Source organism: Trichomycterus rosablanca, chromosome 11 (genome assembly GCF_030014385.1).
Source record: "Trichomycterus rosablanca isolate fTriRos1 chromosome 11, fTriRos1.hap1, whole genome shotgun sequence".
NCBI classification, from domain to species: Eukaryota; Metazoa; Chordata; class Actinopteri; order Siluriformes; family Trichomycteridae; genus Trichomycterus; species Trichomycterus rosablanca.
The window spans coordinates 29,734,068-29,751,065 of record NC_085998.1 but is presented as its reverse complement, the minus strand read 5'-3'; the positions used below and the strand labels follow the sequence as shown (position 1 = coordinate 29,751,065).

General features: G+C 37.2%; 1 long non-coding RNA gene across 1 annotated transcript; it reads right to left on the bottom strand.

Annotated features, from left to right (window-relative positions):
* Positions 1-420: 420 nt before the first annotated feature.
* Positions 421-15,096, bottom strand: LOC134322801 (uncharacterized). Its single transcript, XR_010013971.1, has 2 exons — positions 14,833-15,096; positions 421-915 (listed from the first exon to the last, which is right to left on the bottom strand). It is a non-coding gene; the product is annotated as an uncharacterized LOC134322801 (long non-coding RNA).
* Between the last annotated feature and the right edge of the window lie 1,902 nt (positions 15,097-16,998).

Below are 16,998 nucleotides of genomic sequence, written 5' to 3'. Positions count from 1 at the left end.
TGAGTTGAACTTTTGTTATTGACCAAATACTTATTTTCCACCATAATTTACAAATAAATTCTTTAAAAATCCTACAATGTGATTTCCTGGATTTTTTTTTCTCATTTTGTCTCTCATAGTTGAAGTGTAGCTATGATGAAAATTACAGACCTCTCTCATCTTTCTAGGTAGGAGAACCTGCACAATCAGTGGCTGACTAAATACTTTTTGGCCCCACTGTATGTAAATTTCCCCATTGTGGGACTAATAAAGGATTATCTTATCTTATCTTATTTCTAAATAGTTCTGTGAAACAACATGATCTGAGACAGGATGAAAGGAAAAACATTGCCAAAGGTGGACAGTGACAGAGAGATAAAGGTACAGAGAGATGGGATTTACACCAGATTGTGTCTACATAGAAGTAAATACACACCAGACTTAGTTGCTGATCTCTTTATCCTGTGTTAATATGGATACAAAGTGTGGTACATGTACAATTACATTCAGTGTACCTTAAAACCTGACCTGAGATAGTGGGACAGTGAAAAATTAAACAGTGGGTAGCACTGGAGAGAGATAGCACCTTTGTAACCTGGCTGCTGCTTCCTGATCAGGAAGGATGGGTACACTGGTCCTTCTCCATCCTCCAATTCTCTCACATGTGGCTCCAAGAGCCATACCCCGGGACCTGGCCTCAGCAGGCATGCTAAACCATGTGAGGGTGTGGTGGTTACACGGCACCACTGGGCAGTGTAAATGTGTGTTATGGGTAGAGGGAGCTGTCTGATTTAACACCCTTGAGATGCCAAAGAGTGCTGGACAGTCTCGATCTGCGCAGACCTTGGGTCCATGGACATCCATCGAGCATTCAGCACCTGTGCCCCAGCATGGGTTACTGCCCCGCACCTCCGAGGAAGGTTTTTGAGCCAGAGGCTAGGAGAAGGACACATTTTATACTAATTTAAAAGCAGAATAGTAACACACATTTACGCTTATTTGGTTATTATCTCTATAGCTATCAAACACATTTGAAATAAACTAATGTTTCAGTTTATTGCAGTGTAATTTATCTCAGTAAACACACCTTCTGTAAGAACAATATAATCTAAAAGTGTTTAAAAATGTTGAAATGTTATTCTGTATAACCCTGAAAAAGAAATGTTTGCATTTTGGAAGGTGACAGGTGGTTTTAAATGATCACGTACTGTGCCTAGCTGCCAGTTCCATCCGACAGAAAGGTTCGAGATGTATTTACAGAAAGAGCCCAACAAGTTAGTCCAAAATATCCTTGTTACAAGTCGACCTGCGACTACAGCTTCCCCGAGCATAAGGAGGTGCAGCTTCAAATGAACTACACATCCCAGGGGCTACAATGCTCATTATCGCTAATGCACAGCACCTGAGCTCAGCACTTGTGGGACTGAGTCTTTGCATTGTGCTAGACAAAGCTGGTAAAGCAGATGGGCCGGTGTTGCGTTCACCTTTATCATTTTAGAGAGATTTCTTCAAATATGTAAACAATTTTCCCTATTAAAGTAAGTATTAAGTATTAAACCTGCTAAGGAGATTTGTCATCCTTATCTAGTCTCTTTCGCTTCTAGGTAGGGCAAGTGTTGTGGCATGTTGGTGGATTGAGTAGCTGGTGTGTCGTGCCTGAAGGCTTTTATTTTATTTGTTTAGTTCTCCCAGTAGATTAAACAATTTTCTGCATTTACTAATCATGTTCTGCCTTTTAGTTTTAATCCCTCCTCATTTTTTTGGCTGGATGTCTAGTTAGCTCACGGTATAGAGCATTCTACTCTAATGCTCTACAGTGTCAAATGCAGCTTCCCCTTTTGGATGATGGGATTTTAATGCCGTGTAATTTTTCTGAGTAAACACACCTACTGAAACAAAAATGACATGTTATATGCAACATCCTACCTTAGATGTTTGAATTTCTTCATATTTTTTCCATTATTATGTGTAAATGCATTCTGCATAGCTAATAGATTATTAGTCTACAACAGGGGTGTCAAACTCACGGCCCGCGGGCCAGATCCGGCCCGCCACGTCATTTTATGTGGCCCGCGAGAGCTTAAACGACTGTACGATTGTTGTGATGGTTCGAGTCGTTACAGAGACGCGCTTATAATTTAATGGGACTCCTGCGCCTTTAAGTGCAACTGGCGACATCGTAGTCATGGCAACTAACTTTGACCTCGCTGAGAAGCCATGTGACTTTTACTGCAAAAGAACGCGAAGTAGCGTAGTCAGTAACGTTAACAATAATAAATAAATACAGATAATTATCTTGCAATATAATACCAAAGCATCGTCTGTAAGTAGTGGCGTTTATATTCTCAGTTGTTTGTAAATGTTTAGTGAGTATATCACAGCGCTTTAGTTACAAATTTACCGTAATTAAATACAATTGTTACTGTTACTATAGCAATTAGTATCTTTACACTAAATGCTAACTCGTTAGCGCTATTTTACGTTTGGTTAAATCTCATAATGTACCAGATGTAACAATTGACTACAGCTGTGTGCTTTTTACTGTATTAGGTTCTTTATTGTTTTTACTGTCTGTATTTTTACTTCATTTTGATGCACACAGTGTATCACACAGCTGGCGAGCAAATAAAACCGACTGTATTCTGAAGGGAGCTGTCTGTCTGTCTGTCTGTCTGTCTGTCTGTCTGTCTAGCTGAGAAAGGGGGATAAACTATTAGTGAGGGCAGAATGATTGTCTTAAAATACACTGTAAAATCCTAAACAAACTGCATCTTTCAAAATGCAGGCTGATTTTGTGACCTGCAAAGTGACACAGCCTGCCAGTAGATGATGTTACACATATTTACACATGATCCTAAAATGTACAAGAAGATAATTAAGAAAATTAAGCATAAGGAGGAAATTTAATGAAAGTGAAAACAAGTTTGTGCTTCAGGAAGAGAAACCGGTGCGTCTCTTGTGTTATGAGGCCGTGTCTGTGGTAAAGTAGGACAATATAAATGCAGAATTTAGCCTCCAAGAAAAACAACAGACTGCAATCACATCAGAATACGTTACAATCGGCCTTTTGAGGGCCACCATAATGCTGATGTGGCCCTCGGTGAAAATGAGTTTGACACCCCTGGTCTACAAGATATAGATAATATTATAATTTTTAGTAGTTTAGTACTGTGTATTTAATGCATTTCTCTGCAATTCTAACATCTGCCTTGTTTAATACATGTTGATATTTAAACAAGCACATAATTAAACCAAAGACTTTTATTAAAAACAGCAAAAGTTTAAAGTTGGTATAATAAAGTAGTTGTGCTGTTATGATTACATATCATATATAGTGCACTTTGTAGAGTGAACAATGTTGTTGTATTAAACCTTCTATGGAGTGCATTTGTAGCAAACAGAAAGCCAATTGTATGATAAAATGGCAGACTGTCAAGCTTAAATAAATAAAAATATAACAGTGTACATTTGGAGTAAAATAATAGCAATAATAATAATAAAGCATTAGTTCAAACTGTACTACATTAATTTACATTTATTACTTTTTTAATATCATCTTTACTGCTTGTTCTGAAAATGTGTTGCTTGTGTCACCTTACAATTTTAATTCTTCTTGTTTTTATAATACTTTCACCTAAAAGGTTATTTCTTGCATGAGTTTATTTTTTCTACTCTTCTCAAGAAATTACATATACCTTATTTAGACACCACAAAATATAGTAATATGTTTATAAATGTTCAAATGTTTGATTTTTCCCAAAAGAGGCATGGTCACAATAAAATGGGCACAGTCAAAAAGCATGACGGAACGAGAACTGTTTATGATGTGTTGGTAAATCAGAAACAAACTCCAAGTGGTACTAAAATGTATTATTAAAATCATTACTCAGTCCTCCGTTGAAGTTGTTTATCCTTTACAAGACTGTGGCACCCATAGACACTACAGAGAGTGGTAAAATTTCTGTCACTTGGAGTTTGTGATATACCAACACATCATTGAAAAAAACCTTCATATGACCAAGTAGTTTTTCTTTTAACCAAAAGGGGTGGATCTATTTATGTTAAGTCACTGGTTCTGTGTTACAACCATGAGCAGTGATATTATGTGTTATCTGAAAAACAAAAACAAAATCAGTCAACTTGTTTTGTCCAAGCTGAAAGCAATAAAAATGTGTAAAAATGTGTTTAGCTGTAATCAGTCACCAAATCGGCCAGTATAAACAGCTGTAAAGTGAGCAGCATGTGTGTGTTAAGAAATTTTTAAAAGCTCTGCCATTATATGTACAACATGTTCCACTATTAAAATAGCCATATAAAATGATTCCTCTTTAAATTTAGAACCAAATAAAAAATAACTAAACTGAGAGAAGTCAGTCAATAAACTGTCAGCTACAGCTCAAGTTGTAAATTAAAGTTTCAATTTTATAAAGTAGTCTATTTATCAGCAAACACAGCAACTAGAAAATCCTCAACTAGATTAAAAATTAGAAGGGGTGTCCCATTACGCTCGTCTTTACAGTGTATGCCTGGTCGCAGTTTGATCACAGACAGATTCTTAGAGTTCGCGCATTCATTTTTGTCGAGACAATACAGTGTACATGTGGGTTCTGACAATGCAGTGTACATGTACTTTTCCAATCTTTGTCCAATACAAATTGCAAAAGGTGGACTCCCATTTAGTTCTAGACACACGTTAATAATACATGAAGCAAACAGGATGCACCTGATCACAAGGATTTAAATACTGTGCACTAATGCACACCCATAACTTAACAGATGATGGCTTTTGCACCTTTCACTGAATAGTACTTCTTGTCTATAGGGAAAGAAAAACTTAATTTTTCCAACTGCTATTTTTCAAAAAAACAAGCTGAGACACCAATTCATCGGACCATAGAACACATTTTTACGGTGTGTTGATCCATATGAGATGAGCTCAGGCCCAGAGAATTTTTCCTTATTTTTCTCTCTGCATAACAGAGTTTCAAACTGCATTTCTTGATGCAGCATTGGGTTTTCCAAATTACTCTTCAACCCAAGTGGCTACTTATCACTGCGCATGAAAGTTTCTTATGTAATACTTTCTAATGGCTTGAAAGGCACTTTCAACAGTGGTTTCCAGTTTTGCCCTACACAGACTGAGATTTATTTGGATTCTCTGAATTGTTTCACAATTTTATATAATAGATTTGCTTGCTATGACTATGCCTTTCAAAGATCCTCCCTTTATACCCAATAATGTTACCACTTCACATGATTATCGTGCAATGTTTTAAACATTGCAATTTGAATTAGCTGTAAAATGTTTACTCTTAAACTGCGTAATGTGGTGTAAAGTGTAATGTGGTGGTGAGAATCACGGAAGTGGACTCGCCGCCAGACTGATTCTTTTCCCAAATGCAGACGCTGTGCGAATCAGGATGAGAAAAGGGACTTCTGAACATGAAAATTGACTGTACCAGAATGTGTAATAAAAAACACTATGGAAAAGAAAGTTGAGATGGCAATTTCACCTGGGGTGGGATTTAATACTAGACTGTAGAGCCTTGTAAGAGACTGTGAGCTAAACGGCTGCCCAGCCCACTTTTCAATAAAGCGAGGAATAGAGATTCGGAGAAGCAACTCTTTTCGTGTTGCGATTCTCTCACCAAACTAACTATAACTAGTGGAAGAGAGCGCTAGGTGAAACCATGACTACAGGCAGCCAACCAGCTACTCGGTTCACTAGTTAACTGTTGTACAATGAAAGTTTCAATCCTTCTATGCCAAAGCTAAATGAAAAAAAGCAGTGGATAAGAGAAGGAAATAAAAGGGAGTCAGGTCAGTGAACCAAAACCACACATAAATCAATAACAAACGATGATTTCCAATAACCCAGAAGCGATCACCAGTGTTTACAAAATGCTGATAACGGTAGGAGCAAAGAGCTGTTTTGGACTACCTTAATGACTGAGTTTTTGGAAAATGACTCACCACACGGCTCTCTGGGGCTTGCTTAAGTAGCCCTGATTTCAGGTGCAGTGTGTTAGTGCTGATTACCTGGGAGTAGACGTTTGTTTTGAACTTCAAGGGGGCAATCTATGCTTCCTGCCACCAGATAAAAGGGATGTAGGTGATCAACCCATTACAATCTGTTCCAACCATTTTTAATTAAATCAAGTTTGTTAACCCAAACATACAAAGAATTTGTAAAAATATAGTTTTGTATTTTTGTCAGTTAAATAAAGATTTAAGAGAACTGACAAATCACAGATTCTTGTTTTTATTGCATTTTACAAAATGTCCCAACTTTTCCATAAATATGGTTTGTATATACTTGCAAAAAAAATCCACATCACAATAAAGTGTTGCCAAGAGGTCTGAATACTTCTAAATCCACTGTGTATGTCCACAGCATGACGCCAGGCCACGGGTCTAAATTCAGCACCATGAACAGCAACGCTGACTAACCAAACAAAAATAAGTGTCTGCACCCAGGGTGGAGCCGGCAGGGTGCACCCAGGAAAACAACTGCATTAGACTACCCGGTGTGTACCTTCAAAAGCAAAAAAAAGCAAAAACAAGATTTGACAGTAGAGAAGTTAAAGACAACACAGAACTATATTAAGCTACATGTGACTATTCTCTCCCTGGCACTTTTGCAGGCTTGCTTGTGAAAACCTGCCCTGCAACCTCTGATTGCTAAGCACTCCAGATTTACCACTACTGCCAAGCACACAAAATAGAGAGGGAACCTTCCTTCCTCAAATACTTAAAACATTTGCACTCACACCATGGAGTTTGAGCACCACAAAAAATTAAATTTGAGCCCACACGTTTCTCTCAATCTCAGTGGTGCTACCAGCCTGGCCAGGCACTCAACAGACACAATGATGGCAGCATGAACCCAAGGACACTGGCTATACCAGCTTACCTAACATGAAGTTTTCTGTGTTTCTCTGTCTCTGGCCAACCTGCCTGCTGGAAAAATGGACCCAGTGACCCAACACGTGTTGTAAGTTTTATTCAGGAACTGTCTGTCAGTCTAAAAGTGCTCAGTGAGGACCTGCTGGAAACCCAGCAGAACTTCTATAGTGGGTTGCGAGCACTTTCCTTAACGTGACTGTCGACAGTGACGTAATAAGCTCTAAGTGCATTGCTGAGATCAAAGGCTGGCAGGAGAATAACTGGTTAAATATCTTGGCCCATAACTTACAATGCGACAATCCCCAGGTCCTATTCAGTACATCAGCAGTCAAAGTGCAGTTTGACAAGCTGAATATGGGATCCAACCACTTCTGCCAATATCTAGTTTCATATATTGAATATAATAATTCAAACTGCTTTGTGATGAAGTATTGTATTGCTGATGAGCTGAACATTCAGACAGACTCCGTTGTGGTTGTGGTGCTGCACGGTGGAAAGTTTTTAAACATAAAAAAAAACCCATCTGTAATACTGTTTAATTGGTGTAAAAAAGTAAAAGCATCATACATTAAACAGCCGAATGTAAATGGAGACCATGCCACTATCTTGTTAAACAGCCAATTCCAAAACCGAAGGAATTCAAATTAAATTGCCACCACCACCTTCCTTACAGGCAGCTATAACAGCCTCCACTTTCACTTCTGAAAAGGCTTCCCTTACAAATTTGAATGTATCTGTAGAAATTTGTGCCCACTAAGTCTAAAGATCATTTGTCAGGTCACGCACAAATGTTAGATAGGAAAACCCGGTTCATAATCAATGTTTCAACATTGCCCAAACATGTTTTGAAGGATTGAGGTTAGAGCTCTCTGCAGTCCACTAAAGTTCCTACACACCAACTAGTCAAGCCATGTCTTTCTGTTGCAAAAACAGTGCCATAGTCATATTAAACCAGAAAAGAAACTCCCCTTAACTGTTGCCAGCAGCTGGAAGCCTGCAATGTATTTTTTTCTGTTTATGCATAACATTTTCTCCTGCCCCACGCCCTCTTCAATGCATGCGCAGTTCTTTGACCCCTTCTTATTCACCCATATTTCAGTGGATTCGCACACAAGGTCGGATATCGTGCACAGAGACACGCACTGATCTCCATACTCCACCTCTGCTAACCAGGGTCCTTGCACAGCATTTAAGGACCCGACCCACTTATTAGTCCGCTCTTTCCCACCCAGCAGACTGATGGCCAATTTTGTCTGCTGTAGGCACTGCCAATGGTGTCCGCTAGAGGGTGCACAGTCGATTGGTAGCAGAGCTGAAATTCAAACGGTGGAGTTCAAAATCCTGCTGATCCGCATCCCAATGTGCATCCCGCTGACATGGGCGCATACAATGTATTTTATGACATTAATTTGACACACCAACTTAATTATGAGGAGTGCTCAAATACTTTTGCTCATACACTGTATTTGGCAAAAAGCCTACCCACAACTGACAGTGCATGATCAGTAAAATTGAGTTTAAAGTTATTTAAAATAAAATAAAGTTATTTTCGTATAGGTTTGCAAGAAGCAAAATTACAGTATCGTGCCCACCTGCCATGACATTTATGTCTATCAGAAGGGCATGTAGGTGGGGATGATACTGGATAACATGATTGCACATTCTACGCCTGTCAAGTTATATAGCAGTTAGGCCCGTCACCGTTAAATTTAGGGTGTGTGTCTTTAGAAGCAATCATTTTTATGCTGTTATAGGCTGGGAATCCCCTGGCACAGTATTAAATCTGATCCAGACACAGTTTTATTTGGTTGTTTCAATGTACAAAATTATGCTTTGCAATTTGTAAAATGCTAAAAGCATATTGTGGCATTATTGGTGAGTTATTATTTCTGATATTAAATTAAATTGCATGTTGCTATCAAGCTTTGTAGGAACCTAGCTACTGCATTCATGTTTTTCAGTAGTGTTTTCTAATCCAGTTGCCATGGCTCCAGGCTATTTGATCAGTATACTTTGTTCTGTAAGCTTTTTTAAAATAACATCTGTCAGTCTACTACTTGAAAATAAAAGGATTCATTTGCAGAATAAAGGTCAAGGCTTGCTGTTTGCTGGATGAAAAAACATCCTTTTCCAGTTCTCATAGTGCAAATATTTCATATTTCTTTTCACACTTCGCACAAACCTGATTTGAACACAAACAAAATCAGATCAGTTTGATTTGGATCACATTCAGATGATAAAATGTTGTTACGATGCTTATAACACCACAAAATGATTCATAAAGCCCAACAGACTTACAGTGTTTCTGAATAATCTTTTAGAAAATATGTGGTATTCTACTGTTTGCTTTTAGGTTTAATCAGTCAGCCTCCTCACTTGCTGAAATGTCAATGTCCTCTTTAAAATCTTTTTAAATAAGCTCACATGTAGATCTGTAATTACTGAAACTGACTGCAAAGCATTTGTAAAGTAACAAATCACTTACAGAATTAATTTCTAGTACAATCCTATTATTGTGAAGGTTACAGTAGTATAATAGTAATCTATAAATAAGAGAAGCATTGATTCTTATTTTAAACTTAGATCACTTGACAAAAGATCTTACAGGAAAGTCACCCTGCAGTCTGGCATCTTGGTGTGTATTGATGTATTGCGTTATACTGTTTTATTGTATTAAGTTGTCACTTTTTTCTGTTTAGTTTAGTTTGTGTGAAGAGGACCATAATTTGAATCCCCGATGATTTAAAGTGTATGTGTTGACTGCCATGCACTGTTATGTATATATTTAAATCAAATAAATTCATCATCATCAAGGTTTAAGATACATCTTTAATCCAAGTACTTTATCCGGCTTTTCCTTCTCTCTTGTTAATTGTGCTTTAAAAAGCAATCCATCCGATAATTAGTCTACCTTTAGATAGAACTAATAAATGAGAAAGCAGTGCTTCTGAGTGTAGCCTGAGAAGAGACAAACAAGCATCTTTTTGGTAATTTGGACATTACATTGTAACCAATAATTAAAAATGCATTACTTGCGATTAACCTGTGTTTCTACATACACATAAATAAAAAAGATGAATTGTAACTTCTTTAGGTAAAAGTTGGCAGTTTGTTCATTTGTTTCTTAGGATTTTAACATCATTTAAATAATTTTTTTTACATTCTATGTTTACATTCATGACAGAAATGGTAGAGTTACTCACTACACAAGATTCTGTTTCAAGTTTTAATGTCAAACACAGTCATGGACAATTTTGTATCTCCAATTCCACACAGAAACTCAATTTAAATATCTACCCAACATATATGTAAGAATACCGCCCAGAATAACTGACCAGGAATAAACTCCGGGCAGGGCTCCTATCCATAAAATGCCCCCCTCACATACTGATTATAGCAAATAGGTGATATGCCCTTCATACTCATTATTTTTATATGGCCATTATTACTCTTCCATTTGCTGTTTCTGAGCATTGCAACTATTTGCTCTGTCGTGCACACACAGTATCAAATGTGCCAAAAAATAGTTGAGCCTCAATGACTGTTGGCATGGAGTTACTGATGTAGGCTGGCACTGACCAGGAGTAGTTTAAAGTTTAAATCTGTACAGTCTGCTGAATAACATTTACACATCAATATGTTACTATTGTTTTACAATACATTAATAAAACCCCCGAAATCATATGACACTGGTTATTTTTATGTGTGCCAAAAACTGCTGAATAGGTGGGAATAACATAAGATATTTGCACCATACAGTTGATCAGTTGGATCTACCAGGGCTACCTACTGCTGTTTTCCCTTTAAAGCATCCTCGCTTTAATTTGCATTAAACTCAATTAAAATGATGTTTGTTGCTGTCTTTAAGTCGCTTGGCTCACTGAGCTTTTGCGTAAACAAATAGTCACCTCTCACTTTGTTGTTCACTAGTCTAAACCCAATGTGTGGCTTTGAAAATTTAGGGACTTATCACCCTTAAATAATACACAATTTTCCTTTTTTTTATCTGAATCTTCCTTATCTTGCAAGTTTAAACACATTTCCTTATTAAAGTAATTTTAAAAGTCACAGTGTTTGCTATGTTGTGTTACTATTTTAATATCACCAAAACAATTACTGATATATTTCTTATTCGTTTGAACAAAATTATGCTAATATGCTCTGATGAGGCAGACACAAAATACAACTAAATTCTTAATGATTGTACTAATCCTGTGGACTAAATTGCCTGATAGCTCACAATTTTGAAAAAGTCATTACTTTAAACGTTTTTCTAATAGGTATAGTTCATAAAGATCAATGCGAGCCTTAAATTCAAATCTGACTCTGACTTATTATGCCCAGCAAAGCTGCACTGTCTAGCATGCCAATATACTTTGTCCTTGGGAATTCAAACAACTGTCAGCACTGCGCAACCAACGCTCCTTCATTAATCAACACTAATTAAGTGTATTGATTGAGCTGAACATCAAGATTTCCAGCTGAAAGGGTTTACTAGAGTGTAAACTGAAACATTACAGCCAGTGGCAGAGCCTGAAAAGGCCCGGAAAAAAGCCTCTCGCCCTTGGATCAAGCCTCACTTTGTGGAACCAAAAGGAAATTAAACAAAAAATGCCCCTACTTTTCTCTCATTAAGTGCTGTCAAACTGAATCAGGTTTAGAGCTCTGCTGAGCAAATATGAATACTTACTCAGTCTCATTGTTTAGGGGCTGCTTATACACAAGTGTGTAATCATACACACAATTTGGCTGTATAACACTATCACTTCACTCAGAACAAACATCACTTCAAGGTCATGTTTTAAGATTCAAGTACGCACACAACAATGTACACAGCATCATCCACAAATATCCAAGTCTCTTAAATGAGTCATAATTAAAAGTCTTAAAAATTTAACACATTTATAGTAAATAAAGCCATCATGTAAACTTACACGCATTTATGTATAGATGCATTTTACCATTTGTAGACAGCAACAGAACATCTGATAGGAAATTTAAAATAAACAACAAAAATCTCATCACACCTAATGTCCTACGCTTATAACCAACCAAAAAGATTTTTAATGCAACACAGTCACACAAGACTGCTCTAGGGGAGTAATAGGTCACTTTAAAGAACAAACAGCAGGCGTATAATGTAGGCTAGATCTTCTTTGAAATGGAGCTGTTTAATTAGCCTAAAAGCTCAGGTCTGTAAACAAAAGGCTGCATTACTGTATTACCACAGTGCGGGTATGACAGTTATGACTTTTTGACTGATTGCTGCATGGGCTTATAACCAATGCAAGCCAATATGGCATCCAGTGTGCTATAGGCATAGCAATGGGGGTACAAATCTTCACGATTAACTGCAACAAAAGCCATGATAATATTTTTATACACCAAAGAAGCATACTCATGTTATCAACTTTAAAAGCTATTTAACACACCTCAAGGTTACAAGCATATTAAACACAAGCAATAACTGCACTCCAGGACTAACAAATCCTAAAGTATACGGCAGAAACACAACCTAGACAGGACAGTTCAGAGCAGCAAAATTTCCTGGGGAGAAAATCAAAGCACCTGGAGGAAAACCACACGCACCTGGAAATAACGCGAAATTACTTAAAGAGGATTAAACCAGTCCTCAGAACCCCTGCTGTGTGGCTCCCACTATATTGGCTACACCCCAGTGCCAGCCTAATTATTATTATTATGTTTTTTGTGGATGTTGTTTCTAAAACACAAAGATTGGGGAATGCAGATATGCATACATATTTATTCTAAGCAGAATTTTTAATTAACAAATGTGTGTAGTGTAGAAGTGTAGATGAAATTCCTCTTGATTATGAATTTAAATGTTTTTATTTTTTTCTATGATTAACAAGCACTTTTATATTGTCTATACCTCCTAGAAATGCTTTAAAAAAAGAAATTGTCATATCAATTCTTAGCGGTTCTTCAAATCAATAAAATAAAAATAACCAGTTCAGTTTTTTTATTGCTATCATCTTAAAAAACAGTTGTATTTTTATTTATAAATGTAGCCAAATACAGCCAAAGTAAATATAACTGGTTGTCAGTGAACAAACGTTATGCATCCTGTTGTAGTTTCTATACAGCTGCTGGCAAGTTGCCTTGCTCAATAGAGCCATCTTGTGACAAAAAGCTTTAATTGCATCCTTAAAAATATGCAGAATAAAAAATCAATGAGCAGAAATTAACAGGTTTGTTTCTTGTTTATACATATTAATAAACCACTGCTTATGTAACTGCAGCTGTCACTTAATTAGAAAAACGAATATATGCATAAAATAAACGTTTTAGTAGGATACCCAAAGCCTAATTACAAAATGATCCCCAATTCAGGACTTTGCTAAACATAGTGATCTTTACTTATAGGGATTGCAAAATAGTAAAAATAACCTTTATTAAACATAATCTTTTAGATAATATTTTAAATTTAATTTAAAAACATAGATTACAAAGGGGGTGCATAATTGTCTGCATGCTTACTTAGCCAATACAATTTTAGTTTGTATAAGTTCAGTATTATATTTACATTCAATTGTCACTGTTTCTCAAAGTCGAAATAAATTAAGAATAAGTAATAATACAGCAATAATTTATACAGTAATACAAATATTACTGAAATGTAACTGTCTTGTTTTCTATACAACTCAGTTATTTATGTGATTTCTTAAATCTGTGGTGTGTAGGGACACTGTTTTCCATAAACAGCACATTTTAACCTATTTAAGTTTAGTAGAAGCCGTAGGGAAGTTAGTCAGGCAGGCACAATAACAAACATTTTATTAAAATAATATAGCTGAGCTTGTTTATTCACACCTTAGGCAGTAATAAGACGTTGGGCATTTTATGTGACCAAATTCACTACCAACAAAACAGCAAGCAAAACTAAAAGAATGCAGATGGAGTATACTGTTGTACAAATATGTAAAGCATAAATTGATTTATAATATAATCTTATATTTTTGTTTTTTGGAGGAAAATATACTTCAACTTTGCTTGTAAAATACAATTTTGAGTAAATCAATAAATGCATCAATCACATTTTGTTTAAGGCTTTTGGCAACCCTGTTTCTAACATAAAGCCAGAAATACTGCACAGTGATTTATATATGCAAATAAATTCAAGCAAACGTATTAGAGGTTACATTTTAATACGGTCAGTTAATACACCTCTTGATGATAGTTACCTTTATGGTATTTTAACATAGGGTCAAGCTATTCCTTACATTTTTAATCTGATTCAGCACTCTTCTTTGCAAGTAAACGTCATTCAAGACTAAGCATCTGGACTGATGTTAGCCCCCCTGGAAGGTGGTATTGTGTACATCTTAAGCACTTACAGTATTTCACCATTTAAATTAAAAACAAAACGCCACAATATCCACTCACTAATGCGCCTGATGGAACTAATGAAATGTAAACAGGGCAACCATACAGCCTATGACACTTTACATGAACATTTCACCCCAGAATCCCCCCGTTGCGTGTTTTTGGTGCACACAGACTCCCCTTGTGTTTAAATCCACGCGTGGACTCTCGTGTAAGTGGTAAACAAACAGCTTACAGAGCTCCACGTTGGTTATACTGGTGCAGATGTAGAATTCAGGACATTACACGAATCCAAAACTATGTGATAACGCGGAAATACGCAGCACGTTTTAACTGTTTAGTACAAGCCATGGGTCAGTGATTCTACATCTCATAGGTAGAGTATAACACGCATGATTTATCTACAGCAATAATATTTATGTACCATTTTTATTGTTGGACAACAACCAAAGCTCAGCACTCGGGTCTAACGGACAGCTCACTGACAGCGCAGCAACACTGCAGAAACCCATGACATTTAAACATGTACCAACAACATTCAAAACATTTGTTTCACGAGAAAACAAACAGCTAACAACAAGTAAATAGCGGTTAGTTTACCTCAGAAGAGTAACGGTTCGACGACGTGTTTAAAGCCGCCTTTTCCGTCGTCGCACCCGCGAGCTTCGTGACAAAAATGTAGTCTCCACTTTTTCATTCGAGTTCAGTTCATTATTTCGACATTTTTTTTTAAATATCGGTTGAATGAAACATAAACGGTTACAAAGCCGGTAAGTACGTGTAAAAATTCGGTGAGGAGCCGGGTGACGAGGCTGTGTAAGCCGGACACTCGCACCTCAGCACTCCGCTTCCACAGCGCTCTCCGCTTCTACAGTCCGCCTGAAGCGCGCGGCCCTGTTTTAAACTCACGTGACGTCAGCCAGCAGCGCTGAAGCTGCACGTGCCACATGCGCGCGGCTTCAGGTCCTTAACGGTCGATTCTCTACGTTTGTTCTGTTTAACTTCTTTTAACCGACATTTTTTTATTTCTGCATAATTGAAGGCGTGAGAACCAGAGTGAGCATGGGAAGAATTTTAAAGCCGGCCTTTCCCAAACAACCTCATGTTTAAATGGATTTCTTTTCATTTCATGAATAAAATATAACTCATACTGAACGTTTGCCAGGTGTTCAGGTTATAATTATGCTTTCAGGATAAAATCATTCCACAGTCCACACACCTTTTATATTTTTAAAGAAAGAAATCTGGCAACCCTAGCGCAAAGTGCCCCAGGTTTTGCACAGGATTTAAAAGTGTGCAGTAAATAAGCAAGTCAACAATAATGGTCATTTGAATAAGACTGTAGAGAATGGGATTGACAAAATCGTGTTTGCAAAGCTGTTATCCAGGCAAAAGCCAATTTACCAACAAATCTATGAGCCTTCTCCTAGATGATGTTACAGGGGCTTAATAATCAAACCCCTCACTTCATCACAACAGTGTTATTAGTAACTTTATGTCTGCTGTGATGAAACTTCCAAAAAGAAATGTTATATCCAACGTTAGCACTTTTCCACCAAAAGAACCATGGTTCTTAAACCGGTTCTGTTCAGGTTTCTTCGAACCTTGGTGTTTTGTAGAGAACCGAACCGCGTTTCCACCAGTTTTTGGGAACCAAGCCTGCGTCATCAATGGTGGGCGTTACGCAGCGAAAGTAAAGAGTAGTAGCATGATGGCGGAGTGTGTAGATTATGTGCGAGCATTTGTGCTGTTGTTACAGATGTTCGTTTTAAACTATTCAACTATTGGTGATAAGAAGACGTAGACATGATTGTTGCAGTTGTTGTTTTCTTTAGTATACTGACGTGAGAAGCGTTTTCACCGCGACTTGGCATAAATAGTCGATTTGCTCAGCGCTCGGCTTGAGCGATAAAACATCATTAAAGTTCCACGACACGAACAAACATTAGTGTAAAATAACCATCAAATCCAGTCTAAAAGCTCCACATCTATCTGTGTTTAGCTGTATTAACTTCACGTGTGGTGTTTATGCAGCTCGTGGTTTTGAATCCGCAAAAAGCTTCAACTAAATAAAGCGTAACGTGGCTGAATGTACTAAAAGTACCACACAGAAACACTAAACTTCCCTCTGTTATTACTGGTTATAAGTGCTCTGTGCTGCCCAAATTCATCGCTCATTGTTTTAGTACAAGAAGCCACAATACGCTTTATTTAAGAGTTTATACTGTCCGGGTCACTTTTACCACGTTATATCATACAGTTCATCGCTTTGAGAATATCAGTGAATATCAGCGGCAAACTGGCTCAAAATTTAATCAGGTAAACTTTAAAATATGAAAGTGGTTTAAATTCTATATAATTCTATATAACGTCCACTCCAAACCTTTACACTGTGACACGCCCATAGATGACGTTATTGTTCGCACTGAAAAACCAAGTATTCTGTGGTGCCAGATTAGAACGCAAGTTCGCTGTCTGGAACCTCTTTTTTTCGGTGGAAACACGTGGAACCGGTTCAAAATCAGGTTCAGAAACCGGAATGGAACCACGTCGGTGGAAAAGGGGTATCTGTGCTGAATGTTTATGGTATACTTGCATTACAGTCAGGTGTAACATCTTTCTCAGCCTAAGAATGGATTCTGAATGCCTTTAATGATCTTAAAATAAATAATACAATTAACATGTATTTTATCAATGCATTATAGAAAAACCTACTATTATGGGCTGTCAATCAAAAGGTTGAGAGTTCGAAATCCAACTCAGCCG